Raw genomic sequence first — 20,524 nt, 5'->3', positions numbered from 1 at the left:
GTTTATTTCTGCTTACTCTGAGGCAAAACATAGTGCCGATACTCCCTGTGATCAGGTTTAAGCCTCAAACACTTAGATTTTTTTTCTTTCTTGTCTGTCAACTGTTATAAAATACGTCCCCATGGGCAATTTCGCAACTCAGGTATGCAGAGGACTTGAAAACATCCCCAGAGGCCATTCAGTTTCCCAAACAAAGCTCATAAGCCGTGAGGAAAAGCAGAGTCCAGCCAGACAAGATCTGGGCATCCCATAGGTCTTTCATGCAAATATTCAGACTAATCTCTAATAATTACATGTATATTTACGGTTATTGCACCGATTACATTTAATATACCTGTGCTCACCATCTGCTATACCTCTTGGGGGAATTGACACTGAACAGTTGGGAATTCTTTTTTGAAAGCAATAGAATTTTATAGCTCATAAAGTATGAATGAAATAAACCCTTTTAATTTTAATTACATATGAGAAATTTATATTATACTAGTTCTGGGAAAGTTATGAGTCCCTTGTTTAAGGGTGACAAATTATGGCGACAAGGACTACACACAAGTGTGCACACCCCCAAATCTACTGCCTTTCAGTAAATTATTTTATTTTTTCTGACTTAGTTAAAGAACAAAAATTATTAAAAAAAAAATATGTAGCACCAATTCGGGCAGAAGAAAGACAGGAATTCCATCTTCCCACGCAGATGTCAAAAACATTTAAACAGCTGTCAGACCAGTTCAAACTGTCATCAGAAGTGACCTTAAACCAAGTTTAGTTTTTAAATGTTATTAAAAAAAAAGTGAAAAAACAACACAGTGCTGTTATGCAGCTGTCTGAAATATTAAATGAAAGAATGAACATCTGTTCAGTTGCTCTTCAAACTTTAATGGTTTGGAGAGAAATTCTGTTGTCTCAGATCTTTAAGAACATCTGAGGCCCATACAGCTTCAACACCTGTGAAAGATCCTCTCTGAAATCATACATTCCCACTTCAAAGTCTTTGACTACTATTCCTTGCCAAACATATGCCAACAAATAACAGAACAAATTATTAATAACATTTATGATATTTAAGACCTCCTTGCAGTGAGAGTAAAATGCTTTGGACTTTTATTCACCAAAAAATATACATTTTCTTTTTAATGTAAAATACTACTAAAGGAGCAATCGGGTAGCAAATGATGAAGATACCGGTTTCAGTTTCTGAACACTAGATATTTAAAATTACTTGTTTTAAAAAATAAAAATAAAAAATCTAAATAAAATTGTTTTCAGAATTAGCTATACATATGGTGCAATAGTTTTAAGATGCAATCCTCATCAATATGATTATTTCATACAGCATTTTTAAGAAAATTATTCATTTTAGAATTGAAGAAAAATCCTGTGAAAGAAGTATTAGGTTTATGTTGAAGTATTATCTGATAAAATTTACCTTGCTAATATAAATAAAAATGCTTCCTGACCTACATTTGCCTAGAAATGTGAACATGTATTTCCTGTTAATGTCTTTTTCAAACATATGCATTTATTTGAGTGAGCATACATACACATATATTGGTGTGTGGATTATGGATTTTTCTATAGTGTAGCTGGAGATACAATACTACAAATTTAAAATGCAAAATCTACAATAATCCCTGGTCAAAGAGATTCCATTAGATCTACTTGTTATCTTATGGAGAAATTCCTATTTCCAGGTGCTTCTTCTAACACAAAAGTACCTTCAGTTTTCCCATTGATCTTTTGCATCTTTGATGAGAAATCATTCAAGGGAGTATTTAAAGCCAGAATTGCGTTAGGCTAAATTGGAAGTTAGGCCCTTGTACACCAACACACATGACAGTTCTGCAAATAAAATATAAGTATTTCTCTTAAGTATATAAATAAGATTTTAAATGTCTACCCATTGAAAAATACTAGTGAAAACAGGGAAGGTTTTATAGGGAAATTGTACCTTTAATGTCTGGACACATGAGGAATATTTCTTTACACTAATGTGAGACTGCAAAATTAGATTTCTCCATGCTCCTGGAGATGCAAGTCCATGGCTCTAAACTCTGGCTTTACATTAAAAATAGCAGGAAACAGGGCTCCTGGGTGGCTCAGTCGTTAAGCGTCTGCCTTCGGCTCAGGTCATGATCCCAGGGTCCTGGGATCGAGCCCCGCATCGGGCTCCCTGCTCCGCAGGAAGACTGCTTCTCCCTCTCCCACTCCCCCTGCTTGTGTTCCTACTCTCGCTATGTCTCTCTCTGTCAAATAAGTAAATAAAAAATCTTTAAAAAAAAATAATAAAAATAAAAATAGCAGGAAACATTTCTAAAATCCAAGTACCAATTAAAGTGCTTCCGACCAATTAAATTAGAATCTCTAGGTTGGCATGTAGCTTCAGGGGTTCTTAAAGCTTCAAACGTAGTTATAATATACATCTAAGTTTGGGAACAATATGTAAAAAATGTAAATAAAAAATCATGTATCAAGTGTAACCAAAACCGCAAAAAATATGTTTTTAATTCATGGATATCTACTTAGTTTTAATTTCTTGAGATCTATTTATTCTTGGCTGATATTTTATTTTATAATTATACTTGTATAATATTTAATAAAGTTTAGAATAACATTTCCATCTAACTGTTAGTAAAATTTCCTCATAAAAGTATTTATCACAAAACATCACTAGTGAGTTCTAAAATTAAATCTAAGAATTAGAGAACTGAAAAAATTGTGAAAACCAACTGAGACACCCTCAATACCAAGAGCTTTTAAATTCACATTTGTATTAAATTCACATTTGTATGGTATATGCATAGGTATGTTTATTTTTTTATTTTTTTTATTTTTTAAAGATTTTACTTATTTATTTGACAGAGAGAGACACAGTGAGAGAGGGAACACAAGCACGGGGAGTGGGAGAGGGAGAAGCAGGCTCTTCGCCGAGCAGGGAGCCTGATGTGGGGCTCGATCCCAGGACTCTGGGATCATGACCTGAGGCGAAGGCAGTCGCTTAACGACTGAGCCACCCAGGCCCCTCATAGGTATGTTTATAATGGCACAAGTAACTCTTTTATTTTATTTTATATTTATATTTTATTTTATTTAGTTTTTTGGAGAGAGAAAGAGCACACACGCATGTGCACAGTGGGGAGGAGGACGGGCAGAGGGAGAGAGAGAAAATCTTAAACAAGCTCCATGCCCTGCACAGAACCTCACTGAGATCCTGAGCTGTGCTGAAATCTAGTTAGTCGGTGACTTAACCGACTGAGCCGCCCAGGTGCCTCAACAAGTAACTCTTTTAAATACATTGTTCTATAATGTATTTATGTTAATTACATATGTACATGAGAAATATACAGAAATATTTTGAGTATATAATTACATAAAATCTTAATAATCAGTATGCATGAGAGGTTGGATTTTTGGATAGTAGTTTTTCTTCTTCATTTTATAATTTTCTAACATAAATATGCATTTGTTTTGCTTTAAGGTGATATTTTACATTTCACAAAATTTCAAATATTGAGTGCTTTATATCTGCAATATGAACTGCCAATTATAGCATTTTAAATCCTCAGTAATTCAGTTAATTTTGCCTATTTTAACCTAATTTTTTTTCAGTAAATGCAGACTGTCCAAGGGCAGATTGGCTTAAAATAATAATAATAGATGATTATTGTTTCATGTCAGCCCCTTCAGATTACTCCATTTCACTAAACCTCTGTCTGAAAGTCAGAAGTTTGTTGTTCTTTATTATATTCTTTACATTTTGTTGCATGGACACAGGTAGATTGTCAAAGATATAGAGAAATTTAAATTGCTTAAAAGGATATAAATGCCCTTGAATAATGTGTGCAGTATTTTTGCTATAGTACTTTCTCTTAGGTTGTTGGAAAAGATTATGGTTTTACATTTATGATCTTGTTATCTGAGCCACTGTATCTCATACCATATTATTGTAACGTTCTGCTGTTTTTTTCTTCCTAAAAGATGTATCTCTATGAAATTCCTTGATTATTTTCCTAGTCATATTTTAAACCATTTAAAAAGTCAATATACAAAACTTCATTTTATTCTTAGATTAAGAGGGAGAAAGCTATATTTTCTTCATGAACTTACAGATATTTAGAAGACTTTGGTAATACTATATTTCATATATTTCATATACGAAAGTATATAGTAATTGTCTGGGTGGCTCAGATAGTTAAGCGTCTGCCTTCGGCTCAGGTCATGATCTCCAGGTCCTGAGATGGAGCCCCATGTTGGGCTCCCAGCTCAGTGGGGAGTCTGCTTCTCCCTCTCCCTCTGCCTCTCCCCCTGCTTGCGCGCGCTGTGTGTGTGTTTCTCTCAAATGAATAAATAAAATCTTTAAAAAAATACAGTATGCAGTAATTTTAATATATTTCTTAATTAATTGAGCAGTTTATTAAGAAGCATAATTCCTAATTAATTAAAAACATTTTATTAATGTTAAATGTGGTGCTCATCTATATATAGGATTTTAGTAACACTATCCTACCATCTCAGAGACAACCAACCAACATATCAAGCAAAAATTAAACAAAACATACTTACATAAATGTGACATGTTTCTATTAAAAAAAATCCTGTCTCTTTTTAAATTATTTACTGCAGTAGAGTAGATAGGGTCTCTTGAATTACATATTTACAGTTAAAATTCTTAATGATTCTACATAGAACAGCTAAATATTTAGGAATGCTAGGAAATATTTTCATAGGTGATATTTTCAAGTTCTATTATGTTTTCTATATGAGTAATTGAGTAATGAATTATTGAATAATAATTATTCTCCTTCTTACATGGTTTTATTAACCCTTAAAAATTAAACAAATTTTCTAAATTAAAGAGTCTATGACAATTGATAACATTTTAAAAGTGGTTTGCAGGGGCGCCTGGGTGGCTCAGTCGTTAAGCGTCTGCCTTCGGCTCAGGTCATGATCCCAGGGTCCTGGGATCTAGCCCCGCATCCGGCTCCCCGCTCAGCGGGGAGTCTGCTTCTCTTTCTCCCTCTCCCCCTGCTTGTGTTCCCTCTCTAGCTGTGTCTCTCTCTGTCAAATAAATAAATAAATAAAAATCTTAAAAAAAAAAAAGTGGTTTGCATTTTTGTCTTTCATAATCAAAATTTGCATACTTAAATAAAACAGAAAAAATTGTGCATCTTTTATAAAGAGATACAAAGCTAGAAGTTCTATCAGAAAACATAGTGAACTCTGTTTTGAATTTGAACTCCCCCCACATTCAGTATATTTGGGTTAATATTTTTACATGTTTCTCAGAAAAGGGAAACAATCCCAACAACTAGTATTCTAAAGAGCTGCTTAATTTTACATATCACTTGCAAATATGTTTTTACAATTGCTTAATTGTATTGCTTTATGTTTATAGTTGCAGTATTTAAGTTCACTCTGTCATACAAGGAGACAAAAAGCATTGAAAATTAATTTCGTATACCTACAAACCATGATTCCAATTTCTAAAAACCTCTTGAATATTTGGTCCATATTTTTTAAACTATTTTTTTTTTTACAACTCAGACCCTCCCTTAAATTTGGTTCAGTTACAGTGTAAAGACTAAAGATTAATATTATCAAAGAATAAGATGCTGAATCTTCAACCTCAATTACACTGTTTAAGTCTGTTTAATTTAATCATAATGGTATTAATAAAAAAGGGAACATCAGCTAGATACTGGGTGAAATACCTAAGGATTTCACAGTTCTTTTTTTTTTTTTTTTTTTTTAATCTGACAACTTAAAAGATACTATGTCATGTTTGGAGTAATAGATGTATCCTTTTCTTCTTTGTGCAATGAAGTTTGAAATACTATACTGGCTTGTTTGTTTTATTCTCTTATTGGAATATAGATTAAGGACACACATACTTAATAATTGCTTATATGAAAATTTCAAAATATTGGGGCACCTGGGTGGCTCAGTCGGTTAAGCACCTGCTTTCGGCTCAGGTCATGGTCCCAGGGTCCTGGGATCAAGCTCTGCATTGGGCTCCCGGCTCAGCTGGGAGCCTGCTTCTCCCTCTCCTTCTCTCACTCCCCCTGCTTGTGCTCTCTCTCTCTCTGTGTCAAATAAATAAATAAAATCTTAAAAAAAAATTCAAAATATCCAAATACTAAGGCAACACACATACACACACACACTAACATGTATGCATGTATGTATATAAGTTAATGTGTCTATTTACATATAAATTTAGCCAAACATCATCAATAAGTAAATATAAATCTATCATCTATCCCTCTTTAGGGCTCTAAGTTTATGTGTCTGTATGTGTGCATACACACGCACACACCCTCACATACATAGGTATATGTGCTTGACTGTGTTTTTCTTTTTGTCCTGCACAGTTTGTTGCCTTCCAAACATTTTTGAATAAAGTTTTATGATTATAGTCATATATTTAAAACCGAATACATGGAAAAAAGAAACCTTCCTTTTCCTTAGCTAGAAACAACACAAGTATATAATAAAGTGGATTCCTAGTGAAAACTCTCCCCTAATTTCTGTTATGACACATCTGTTTGACCTTAATCTTGTAGTATTAAACTAGTTTTTCTTTTTTTTAAGATTATATTTATTTATTTGAGACAGAGAGAGAGTGAGAGAAAGCGAGCGAGTGAGAGAGAGGGTGAGAGAGAGAGTGGGGGGAGGCGAAGAGGGAGAGGAGAAGCAGACTCCCTGCTGAGCAAGGAGCCCAATGTGGAGCTCGATCCCAGGACTCTGAGATCATGACCTGAGCTGAAGGCAGACACTTAACAATCTGAGCCACCCAGGTGCCCCTAAGTTAGTTTTCCTTTCACATTTTTTTCTAGTTAAGGTACTATTTGCCAAAATATTTAGGTAGTAAAAAATTCGACAGCTCATTAGCAGATGATCTAATGTCTGCACATAGAGCACAGTGTGGATTAATTGTTGGCACCTGTGATTAAATGCCATTTGGAACACATTTCCACAAGGACACCTTGGGAGAAATTGTTTTATGTAAATTGAATATATGTACTATTTAAGGGAAATTGTGGATTAGGATCACAGAATGGCAGTACAAAAATATTTGATAATTGCTTACTATGTATTTGCAAATACTGTTTTATTGAAACCAGTAGTATTTGGCTCTCTGCGTTGTTGTCAGTTATTCCTGGCACTTCATATTTGTTGGCAGAGTTTAAGGTTTGAATGGGAAAACAATTTAGAAAACTGTCCCATCAAATTGGAGAGAATTATCTAAACATAATCTAGTTAGAGCAAAAAGTTGCAACAATTAAAAAAAATATGTGGCAGCATAGCTCTCAAGTAAGAAGAAAATGGTTTGCCTTCAATGGACTTTTACGAGAAGGCAAATCTTTGCCTCGGTGACAATGGTGCTTTATGGAGGGAAGCGGCATTTCATCCCAGTAATTAAAGGGAATGAAAATGGAGGGCTAGGAGAATAAGATGTGTAGAAATAAAAATATACTAAACATATGGGTATTAGGCACAATTTGAGGTGTTAAATTGATGATAAATTATTAAAGGAAATGTACCTAATCCGAGAAACTTGAAATTCTTACTGATTGTACTGTACTTCTTACTTTTATACATTAATGTTTTTTCAAGATTTAATCTTAAGACTTTGATTTTATATGATATTAAAGTGAATTAAAATGCTGACTATGTAAAAAAAAACAATGCCTGAATTTTTATTGAAAATACCAAATCCCCTTCAGTTTAATTCCCATGAAATCTGATTACTTGAAAGCAGTTATGTGTGCGATTGAGAGCTCTTGTTGTTATTTAAAAACTGCAAAATTATAGGATTTCCACAGGTGATTTCCAAATTATCCAATTATCTTCTGAACGTTGACTGTTAGGCGATGTTCCAAGGTGTACTGGAGGTAGCATGCTTTCATCACATTAAGGGCTCCTAAATGGTGTTTTTTTTTTATATACAGAATTAAACAGTGATACTATGAAGGAAGAGCTAACATCTCCTGTGCAGTAAAAAAAAAAAAAAAAAAAAGAGAGAGAGAGAGAAAGAGAGAGAGAAATCTCATAAAACATTTTTTAAGACTCTACCAATAATATTGATTTGTTTCAAGAATTAAATTTTTTTGGCTATTATTTTTTTATTCAGTATAAATACAAATTGAGTGATTATTTCCCTTTCTCTGCTTCTTTTGAGGATTGAACCACTGTTGTGGTGGTGGTGGTGGTGGTTTTGAACATCCCCTATCCTACTTTGAGAGTACACACATAACTTGAGTCATATACAAGGGACTTAAGTGTATTTTGATGAAACAAATACAACTAGGAAGATATTTGGTTGAGAGAATGCAACTTCTAGATAGGAAATTTTCACATTATTCTTTTAAAGTAAAAGTCATCAAATATATATTGGAAAGGAAAACCATTATGTAAGCTGTCTTGTATGCAAATTTTTTTGCATCTGGGTATTAGGTTCACTGAAAGAGTTTGAGGGCTGGGAAAACAATGAAATGACACAACGGTAACTTGGGCATTAATGTTATATTTTACTAGAATTTATAAGAATCAAGAAGAAGGAAAGGGTTGAACAATACCAGGGAGGCAGACTGCAGATAGGCAGGGGAACAAAAACAATTGAATTACTTCAAAAATTTAAATCTTGGATGATTAGGACAATATTAATGCCATTCAAAAATAAACATATGAAGAGAAAAAGCATTTCAGAAAAGAGAAGATGAGTTCAGTATTGGATGTGATTTTGAGACCTTCAGGTAAAGACTTCGATCAGCCTAAAAAATGATCATTTTGAGAGTAAGTCATAGTTGTAGTAAATATGGGAGTCATGCACACTTTGGTAGATTTAAAGCCCTGAAGTTGGGTAACATAGTCAAGGGGGAATACAGAGTAGCAAAGAAGACATTAGGAGAATAATGCCTTAGGGAAAATCAACTTTAAAATATATGAAAAAATATAGATAAAGGTGTTTTGAATTCATAAACCCATATATTTTCCTGAGAATTTTACACACTCATGAAACTTCAGATCATATATATTTCATGTTTGTTTTTAATTGCAACTTTCAGAGTCAATATATTTTGGTAAAAATCAGTTTATAAGAACAGCACCATCTTTTTATTAAGTTTAATATTAAGGCAGTTATAAAAAGCTACTAAATTGGACTTAGCACAATTTTCCCCAAACAACAAGAAAATATTTTCATTACAAGTTCTTATGCTATGACATGAATGTTATAAGATATAGTTTTGTGTTATTTTAAAAATAAGTAGCAGCTATGGAGTAATAATACATAACAAATGCTCATATTTCTCAAATTAACTGACCTATAAAAATAAAAGCATGGTTAAGAATTTATTCAAAAGTTTAATTGGAAATTAAACACAAAATGAGAAATCATAATATAATTTTTACTCACAAGAATCATAATCCTATTACCATGACTTTGAGATATGCCAAAACCACAGTTGTTACACAAATTATTAAAAGATCATATTACCAAGAAACTGAACTTGTCCCAAGAAAATATAATTTCTATGGAGAAAATGTGCAATAGTAATACAGCTAGTAATATAAAATTCCCCCTACCATTAGGGGTTATAACTTTAAGACATTACTGAGTTTCTATTTTAGTAATAAAAAATCAACTAGGAATAAATTTAACCAAAAAGTCAAAAGATTTGTACTTTGAAAATTCTGACACTGGGTGTTATATGTAACTAATGACTAACTGAACTCCACATCAAATCTAATGATGTACTCTACAGTGGTAACTGAACATAATAATAAAAAATAAAATAACTAAAAAAAGAAAATTCTTTTTTTTTAAAGATTTTATTTATTTATTTGAGAGAGCGAGAATGAGAGAGAGCACATGAGAGGGGGGAGGGTCAGAGGGAGAAGCAGACTCCCTGCCGAGCAGGGAGCCCGACGTGGGACTCGATCCCAGGACTCCGGGATCATGACCTGAGCCGAAGGCAGTCGCTTAACCAACTGAGCCACCCAGGCGCCCCAAAAGAAAATTCTAAGACATCGATAAAAGCAATTGAAGATTATGGGAATAAATGGAGCAGTATACCATGCTCATTGATTGGAAGAATTAATATCATTAAAATGTCCATACCACCCAAAGCGATTACAGACTGAATGTAATCCCTATCAAAATACCAATGGAATTTTTTTATTGAACTAGAAAAAGGAATCCTAAAATTTGTAGGGAATCACAAAAGACCCCAAGTAGCTAAGTCAATCTTGAGAGAGAAAAGCAAAGCTGGAGGTATCACTCTGCTTGATTTCAAACGATCTTGCAAAGCTATATTAAACAAAACAGTATAGTACTGGCACTATGCTGACACAGACACATAAATTAATGGAATAAAATAGAGAATTCAGAGATAAACCCACACATATATGGTGAATTAATCTATGACAAAGGAGGCAAGAATATACACTGTGGAAAAGACAGTCTTTTCAATAGTGTTGAAAAAACTGTTGACAGCGAAAGAATGAAACTGGACCACGATCTTACACCATATATAAAAATAAATTCAAAATAGATTAAAGGCTTGAATGTAAGACCTACAACTAGTAAACCCCTAAAAGAAAGCACAGGCAGTAATCTCTTTTACATCAGTCATAGCAATATTTTTTTGGACCTGTCTCCTCAGGCAAGGGGAACAACAGTTAAAATAAAAGGGATTATATCAAACTAAAAAGCTTTTACACGGCGGAAAAAAAAAAAAAAAAGTCAACAAAACTAAAAGGCAACCTACTGAATGGGAGAAAATTTTGCAAATCATATATCTGATAAGGGGTTAATATCCAAACTATATAAAGAATTTATACAACTTAATACAAACAACCCAATTTTAAAAAATGGGCAGAAAACTTGAATAGACAATTTTTCCAAAGAAGACATGCAGATGGCCACATAGAAAAATGCTCAAAATCACTAATCATCAGGGAAACATAAATGAAAACCACAATAAAATACCAATTTACATCTGTCAGAATGGCTATTATAAAAAAGACAAAAAAAAATAGTAAGAATGAGGAAAAGGAACCCTCATACAGTGTTAGTGGAAATGTAAAGTAGTGCAGCCACTATCAAAAATAGTATGGAATTTCCTCAAAAAATTTAAAATAGAACTACCACCATACATTCTAGCAATTCCACTTCTGGGTATTTTTCCAAAGAAACTGAACACTAATTTGAAAAGATATATTTATCCTTATGTTTATTGCAGATTATTTACAATAACCAAGATATGGAAGCAATCTACAAATAGATGAATTATGCATTTATAGACGAATGGACAAAGAAGACATATATACATACATACATACATACATACATACATACAGTGGAATATTACTTAGCCAATTAAAAAAAGGATAAGATCTTGCCATTTATGACAACATGGATGGACCTAGAGGGTATTATGTTAAGTGAAATAAGTCAGAAAATGACAAAATACCATATGATTTTTGCCTATATGTGGAACCTATAATAAGAAACAAATTAACAAACAAAACAAAAAGAGACAGACTCCTAGATATAGGAAACTGTTGGTTTTTGGTGGGGGGAGAGGTTGTGGGATGGGCAAAATAGGTGAAGGGGATTAAGAGGAACAAACTTTTGGTTATAAAATAAATAAATTATGGAGATGTAATATAAAGCATAGGGAATATAGTCAATAATTTTGTAATATGTATGGTGATGGAAGGGAATTAGACTTACTATGGGGATTATTTAATAATGTACAAAAATTTCAAATCACTATGCTGTACATCTATAACTAATAAATTATATTTAAATAAAAAAGAATAGTCATCTTCAAGCATTAAAAAAAATAAAAACAAACCCTGGAACTATTTAGTATCTGATTTGCTTTTTTTTTAATGTATTTTTTTATTATGTTATGTTAATCACCATACATTACATCATTAGTTTTTGATGTAGTGTTCCATGATTCATTGTTTGTGTATAACACCCAGTGCTCCATGCAGAATGTGCCCTCTTTAATACCCATCAGCAGGCTAACCCATCTCCCCACCCACTCCCCTCTAGAACCCTCAGTTTGTTTTTCAGAGTCCATAGTCTCTCATGGTTCGTCTCCCCCTCCGATTTCCCCCCCTTCATTCTTCCCCTCCTGCTATCTTCTTCTACTTCTTTATTTAAAAAACATATAATGTATTATTTATTTCAGAGGTACAGGTCTGTGATTCAACAGTCTTACACAATTCACAGCGCTCACCATGGCTGGGTGATAGACACTGGGGAGGGTATGTGCTCTGGTTTGCTTTTAAGCTATAAGGCTTACAAAGCCTTTATTGAGTTCTGTAGCTGAAAATGCCATTTCACATTTAATAGCCATGATGGAAGTCCTGTACGACATTTATTCCACCATGGATACCCTCGAGTCATATTTATTCTACTGTCAAAAAATATTTATTTTTATCATAAGCTTGTCATTCTACTGTATTAAATGTATGAAAATAGTTTAGAAATCATGAAGTCTTTTGTAAATATAATAGCCCTTGATAACTTGTAACTACTTTGTAGTAAAATATTTTTAAACCAAATACTGATTCTAAAATATTGTGAAACAAGAAAAGTGAAAGAAGGGAAATCTAAATTTGAAGGTAGCAGGTTTCTCTTGCTCATTGACAAGACAATTCATCTTGACACTAGTCAGGTTTACAAGCTAGGTTACATAGTTGATGTAACTGTCTCTTTGACAGGGTCAGAATTAGCCCTAGTACATAGAATATTTCTTTTATAAACTATAAATACCAGAAGAAAAACTCTTTATAATGGAAATAACTACTTGAAAGAATGACCCTGAGAATCTAGAAGGGTAACAGTCTTAGCTGTGCGCTCTTGATCTAGGTGTAGTCTGCTTTTCAACAAATAAATAATTAGGGGAAGACATGTAACAATGAGAAAAGTGAGAGGGGCTTAGCCAACCAGATGGGCCAAATGAGTCTGTTAATGAAAACATTAAACGAATATTGTCCTGTATACCCATTTAACCTGGCTTGCCTCAGAACAAATCATATACCTGATGTTTTGAACTTTGGTATTTTTTTCTAGTTTCATTGAGAAATAATTGACATGCATCACTGTATAAGCTTAAGGCATATTGCACGATGGTTTGATTTACATATATTGTGAAATGATTATTTAAGTAGGTTTAGCTAACATCCATCACCTCATATAGATAAAATAAGAAGGCAGGAAAGAAGAGAAAAAAAATTCCATGTTATGAGAACTCTTAGGAATTATTCTCTTAACTTTCCTTAACTCATCATACAGCAATGTTAACAATAGTCATTATGTAGTACATTACATGCCCAGTATTAACTACCTTATAACTGGAAACTTCTACCTTTTGACCACCTCCTCCAGTTGCCCTTACACCATCTTCTGCTATCTTGTAATCACATGTCTGATCTCTTTCTCTGAGTTTTTCTTTTACTATGTTTTAGATTCTACATATAAGTGAGATCATAAAATATATGTCTTACTCTGACTTATTTTACTTAGCAAGGTTCATCAATGTTGCCACAGATGGTAGGATTCCTTATTTTTTTATGGCTGGATAATAGTCCAATGTATATATATGACACAACTTCTTTATCCATTCATCCATCAGTGGACATTCATATTGTTTCCATGTCTTGTCTATTGTAAATAATGCTGTTATGAACATAGGAATGCAGCTATCTTTTTGACATAGTGCTTTCATTTCCTTTGGATATATTCCCAGAAGTCCATTTATTTGTCTTCCTCTATTTCTTTCATCAATGTCTTACAGTTTTCAGAGTAAAGATCTTTTACCTCCTTGTTTAAACTTATTCCTAAGTATTTTATTGTTTTTGACGCTAATGTAAAGGGGATTAATTTTTTCAGAAAATTAATTCTTAGTGTGTAGAAATGCTGCTGATTTTTGTATGCTAATTTTGTGTGCTGCACTTTACTGAATTCATTGATTAGATCTAAAAGTTGTTTGGTTATGTCTTTAGGATTTTCTATATAAAAAAATCATGTTGACTGCAAATAGAAACAATTTTACTTCTTCCTTGCTGATTCTGATACCTTCTATTACTTCTTTCTTTCCTTCCTCCCTCCCTCCCCCCCTCCCTCCCTCCCTCCCTTCCTCCCTTCCTTTTTTTTTTTTGTCTGATGGCTCTAGCAAGAATTTTTAGTACTATGTTGAGTAGGAATGATGAGAGTGGACACACTTGTCTTGTTGCTGATCTTAGAGGAAGAGCTTTAAGCCTTTTACTATGAAATGTTATGTTAGCTGTGTGCTTTCACATATAGCTTTTATTATGTTGATATACATTTCATCTATTATTCACTTTGTTGAGAGTTTTTATCACAAATGGTTGTTGAATTTTGTCAAATGCTTTTTCTGCATCTATTTAGATGATCATATGATCTTTGTGCTTCACTTTGTTTCTGTGTTGTATCACATTGACTGATTTGCAGATGTTGAACCATGCTTGCATACCTGGAATAAATCCCACTTGATCATGGTGTATGATCTTTTTAATGTACTGCTGAATTTGGTTTGCTAATATTTTGTGGAAGATCTTTACATCTATATTCATCAGGAATATCGTCCTATATATATATATATTTTTATTTGTAACATCTTTCTCTGGTTTTGGAATCAAGGTAATGCTGGCTTCATAAAATGAGTTTGAGACTGTTCCTCTCTATTCAATTTTTTGGAGGAATTTTAAAAAGATTGGCATAAATTCTTCTTTAAAAGCTTGGTAAAATTTTTCAGCAAAGGCATTGGTTCTGGGCTTTTCTTTATTAGGATGCTTTTAAAAAAAGAAAAAAAAAGAAAGAAAGAAAAAAGAAAGGTGAGAAAGAAAAGAAAGAAAGAAAGAAAGAAAGAAAGAAGAAAGAAAGAAAGAAAGAAAGAAAGAAAGAAAGAAAGAAAGAAAGAGAAAGAAAGAAAAAAGAAATTTTTGATTACTGAGTCTATCTCCTTTAGTAATTGGTCTTCAGATTTTCTATTTCTCCCTGTTTCAGTCTTGGCAAGTTGTAACTTTTTAAGATTTTTTTTTCATTTCTCCTAGGTTGTCTAATTCATTAGCATGTAGTTTTCTTGGTTAGTCTAGGTAAAATTTTGTTTATCTTCTCAAAAAACCAACTCAATTTGGTCAAGCATCTTTATTGGTTTTCTGTTTGCTATTTTGCTTATTTCTCATCTATCTTTATTATTTCCTTTCTTCAGCCAATTTTGGGCTGTTTGTTCTTTTTTTCTAGTTTCTTAAGACATAGAGTTATGTTGTTTATTTGGGATCTTTCTTGCTTCTTAGTATTGGTATCCATTGCTATGAACTTCCCTCATAGAACTGTTTTGCTGCATCCCATAAATTCTGATAAGTTGCATTTCCATTTTCATTTGTCTCAAGAATCTATTTTATTTCTCTTTTAATTTTTTTGATTTATTAGTTATTCAGGAGAGTGTTTAAATTCCATGCATTTGTGAATTTTCCAGTTTTCCTGTTAACTGATTTCTAGTTTCATACTGTTGTGGTCAGGGAAGATACTTGATATGATTTCAAACTTCTTGAATAAGGCTTTGCTAGGCCTAATGAATGGTTTTGTGGCCTAATATATAGTCTATCCTAGAAAATGTTCCATGTGCTTTTGAAAAGTGTATACTGTGCTTATTGTTGGATAGAATGTTTAGTTTATCTCTGTTGGGTCCATTTGGTGTATATTGTTGTTCACATCTGCTGTTCCTTACTGATTCTCTGCTTGGATGATATGGCCATTGTTGAGAGTAAGATATAAGCCCCCTACTATTATTGTATTACTGTTTATTTCTCTTCTCAGCTCTGTTAGTTTTTGTTTTATATACTTAGGTGCCCTGGATGTTGGTCACATAAATATTTATAATTGTCAGATCTTCCTGATGGACTGACCGTATTATTATTATTATTATGTAATGACCATTGTCTCTTTTTACTATTTTTTTTAAAGATTTTATTTATTTATTCATGAGAAACAGAGAGAGAGAGAGAGGCAGAGGGAGAAGCAGGCTCCCAAGGAGCAGGGAGCCTGATGTGGGACTCGATCCCAGGACCCTGGGATCATGACCTGAGCCGAAGGCAGACGCTTAACCATCTGAGCCACCCAGGCGCCCTCTTTTTACTATTTTTGAAGTCTATTTTATCTAACATAAATACAGCTACCCCTGCTTTTTGTTGTTGTGGTTACCATTTGCTTGAAATAAATTTTCCATCCCTTCACTCTCAGTCTGTGTGTCTGTAAGGCTAAAGTGAGTCTCTTGTAGGCAGAATATCATTGTATCTTTTTTGTTGTTGTTGTTTAATCTATTCAGTCATATTGTGTCTTTTGATTGGAGAATTTAATCCACTTACACTTAAGTAATTATTGGTAGGCAAGGATATATTATTGCCATTTTGTTAATTGTTTTTGGGTTGTTTTTTAGGTCCTTCATTTCTTGATTCTTATCCTGCTGTGTTTTGTTTTGTTTTGTTTCAGTGTCTTTTAGTATCAGTATATTTTGACTTCTTCATCATGTTCTTTTTGTGTAATTGTTACTGGTTTTTCCCTAGTTGTTACCATGAAGCTTACATAAAATATCTTAAAATTATAACCCCATATTTTAAGCTGATAACAATTTAACTTCAATAAAATTCTTAAACTTAAAATTTTCACCTCTCCTCCCCCTCACATTTTATGTTATTGCTGTTATAATTTGCATATTTTATATTGTGTAACTAATAGTAGATTACTGGAGTTACAGCTACTTTGTGTTAATTTTTTAAAGATTTATTTATTTTCTTGAGAGAGAGAGAGAAAGAGAGCACCCATGCACGTGTGAGTAGGAAGAGGGGTAGAGGGAGAAAATCTCAGGCAGACTCCCTGCTGAGCCTGGACCCCCCCCGCCCCCCCAATGCAGGGCTTGATCCCACAACCCATAAGATCACGACCTGAGCCAAAACCAAGAGTCAGACAGTCAACTGACTGAGCCAACCAGGTACCCCCTGTGTTAATTTTTATAAACTTTTAAACTAGAGTTATAAGTGAATTATACCGGTACCTAGTTACAGAATCTATTTGACTATATATTTGCCATTAACAGAGTTTCATGCTACCTTTTTTTTTCCTGTTTTTATGACATTAACTATTGGATAGGACTACTGGCTTTTCCCTACTCAAGTGAGGGTGTAGGAAGTGCTCCACGATTCCCTGGATTCTCCAGTCAGCCTTACTAGATGGTTGGGACTGGGTACCCTATTCAGTTGTGAATGGGGCTATAAATTAGCTTCCCTGCCCTAGCAGGGCAGTGGAAGAGAACCCAGGGTCTGTACATTTTGTTGTTTTAGGATTTGAATCAAGCAAGAGTATACACTTAATTCCCTGGTCAGATAAGGCTACCAGTTTTACTCTACAAATAAAGAAAGCCACAGGCCAGGCTCTCTGTTCAAATGTAATTCTATATAGCCCCACTGTTGAATGGGCTTCTCAACTTCCTCTGTACCCTGGCTAGGTTTCCTAGTTGGAGTGGCTGAAGGTTGTATTCAGTGATGAGTAGGGTTATGAATTAGAGTCCCTGCTCAGGCATAGCTAGAGAAGCAGCTCTGAAATTGTTGAAACTCCTGGTTTGCTGTCCTAAGTCACACCCAGTTCTGTGACTAGACAGGGTAACTGGCTTTGGTCTGCAAACTTTTGGTTCTGCCTGCCTTTCCTGCAGGTTGAACACTGCTGGGCTGCATAGATTTCAAATTTTTTTGCCAGACTTTCTAGTCAGATGGGATAAGGAACCATAGTGTGTGCAGAGTTATGGCCAAGTCCTTTTGCCTGGATGAGAAGAGAAAGGGCTACTTCAGGCTACTCTCAATTTCTCAAACAGGATGTCCCCTTGGGAGGGATTGGGAACTACCTTCAACCTTGGCTATGAATTAACCTCTCTGCCTGTGCATAGCATGGAAAGTCTCCATACCTGGTACTAACTTTGCTCTGGGAACTATCACTTCTATCTGCCTGTCTCCTGGCTGGAGCACTGCTGGGACACACAACTTCCAAGAGTTATTGCCAGCTTTTAGGGATCAGTGGTGTAGGGAAGGCATTCTCTACAACCATAGGTCTGTGACTCACCACCTTGCTTGGGTGTGGCTGTTGAAGAACAGAAATTCAACCAGGAAATTTAAAGATTGAATTGGCTTTATTCAATGATTCATGAATCAGGCAGCATCCCACCTAACAAATAGGAGGCACTTAAGAATTGTACGAATGGAAGGCCTTTATAAGCAGCAGTGGTGTGGGACAAGAAAGTGATTAGAAAAAAAGGGATTGTTTCAGGAATGGTCACCTTCTCTTAGGGGGAAAGGACAGGGGTTCCTAGGCAGATTACATCACTAGTGCTGATCAGGAAATTCCAGACTAATTGGTTTAAATTCCTCTGCTGGAGAGGCTGAAACTGCAATTTGGTTAGGTATTATATCTTAACATAAATTACTCTTTTCTGGTTTTGTGGTTTCTTTTTAACATGGGCAAACCTCCCTCTAAGGTCAACAAAACTCCACTGAGGATCCAAATCAGGCTGATCTGCACTCTGCCAAGTTCTTTCATCAAAGTATGCCCTCAACTTGGTTCTTTAGATAAGGAAAACTAATGGTTGGGATTACTATTTAGTACTACAAGTGTGAATCCAGTCTGTCAAGATCCATGTGCTGGTTGTTGCAAGGCCTTTTCCCTTTCTCCATTATAGTCAGACTGTCAGTGATTGAGCTCCATAGACTTCCCTGAAATCCTCATAGTATTAGATCAGAGTAGGGACTCCTAGAAAGTGACCAACAATGCTGGGGTTGAGGGGCAGAGCAGAGATTCTGGTTGTCCCTCTGGATTCTCTTTCTACCCTGAAAGAATAAGAGGCTCAGAGGGAACATCTCCACATGGTAGTGCTACACTGTCCTGGGGGGAGAGGCAATGCTGTTAATGTGTAGCTGTTTTTGTTACCCTTCTAGAACAGTTTACCTTGGTCTCTGTGGTGCTTCAGCCTCACCCATATATGTTGGGATTCACTCAGTGGTACCATGTTCTTGAATAAGCATTAGTTTTCTTCTTTTGGGGGGGATCAAGTTCAGAAAGGACCCATGTTGCCATCTAGGTGATGTTGCCTCCTGGGACCAATTTCCTAAACTCTGGTAAATTTATATGGCATAAAATAAAGCTAAAATTTGAAGGTACAGATAGCCAACAGGGTATCTCTCAAAGAAGAGAAATTCCAATTTGAAAGCTTTTAATGTTATAGTTGTCAACATTTTTTTAAGGTTTTATTTATTTATTTGAGAGATAGAGCAAGAGAGCACAAGCAGGGGAAGTGGCAGGAGAGGGAGAAACAGGCTCCCTGCTGAGCAGGGAGCCCGATGTGGGACTCTATCCCAGGACCCTGAGATCATGACCTGAGCTGAAGGCAGACGCTCAACTGACTGAGCCACCCAGGTGCCCCTGCCAATATATATATATATATTTAATTCAAGCCAGATAAATATAATTTTAGGATTTTAGGAAGACAAGGACTGATGTAGTGAATTGTGTGTTTGTTTGTTTGTTTTTTGATAGAGAGAGCACATGAGCAAGGGAGTGAGGGAGGAGCAGAGGGAGAGAGAGCAAATCTTAAGCAGATTCTATGCCCACAACCCTGAGATAATGACCTGAGCAGAAATCAAGAGTTGAATGCTTAACAGACTGAACTACCTAGGCACCCCAAGAAGACTAACATAGTGAGTTTTTAAACTTATGCACACAGAATTTTGAAAAAGAAGAATTTTTAACAATGGTGACATTCCAAATTTAAAAAGTACTCCTGTACTATCTATGTGGGTCTTAAGAGATTTTCTTTTATCTTTTTTTTTTTTTTTTATTTTCATGTGACACATTCCTCCCTAGACACAGCCACATTCCATAGTTATTTGGTGGCTCACAAATAATATAAATTTCTCTTTCCTTGACATTTTCACTGAGCTCTAGTCCTTTTTATTTTAGTGTATTCTTAACATGAATATTCCCAGGCTTCTTTAATTTAACATGCTCAAAACAAGTATTCATTGCTATGGCTCTTTTAAATATATTCTCTGTCTTGATTAGTTCTGAGGTCATTCATTCAGTCATATAAACATACTTCATACAGGACATTTCTTCTCCCATCTCACATTCAATGTTTCAATAAATTTTATTGATTCAACCCCAGAAAGTGTTCTGTAATATACATCTTTCCTCTCCAAGGTAATTTTAATGCCTTATATCAAGATCTCTTTGTTTCTCATTTTAAAAAATCACTACAAAAATATTAAAGCAAGTCTGTAAGTAAGAAAATGGTAAAAATTTCACAGAATGATAGAATACATCATAACATATTTGGCAAAGAGTTCAATTGAACTGTATGTACAAACTATGCTGATTAAAATACCTTTGTATATGTCCACTTAGAAAAAAATAAAATTAAAATATTAAAATCTTGTACTG

The sequence above is a fragment of the Mirounga angustirostris genome, unplaced genomic scaffold (assembly GCF_029215605.1).
Source record: "Mirounga angustirostris isolate CCGP_5_RB_7025 unplaced genomic scaffold, mMirAng1.0.hap1 SCAF_2, whole genome shotgun sequence".
In the NCBI taxonomy this organism is placed as follows: Eukaryota; Metazoa; Chordata; class Mammalia; order Carnivora; family Phocidae; genus Mirounga; species Mirounga angustirostris.
This window is presented reverse-complemented; position numbering follows the sequence as displayed.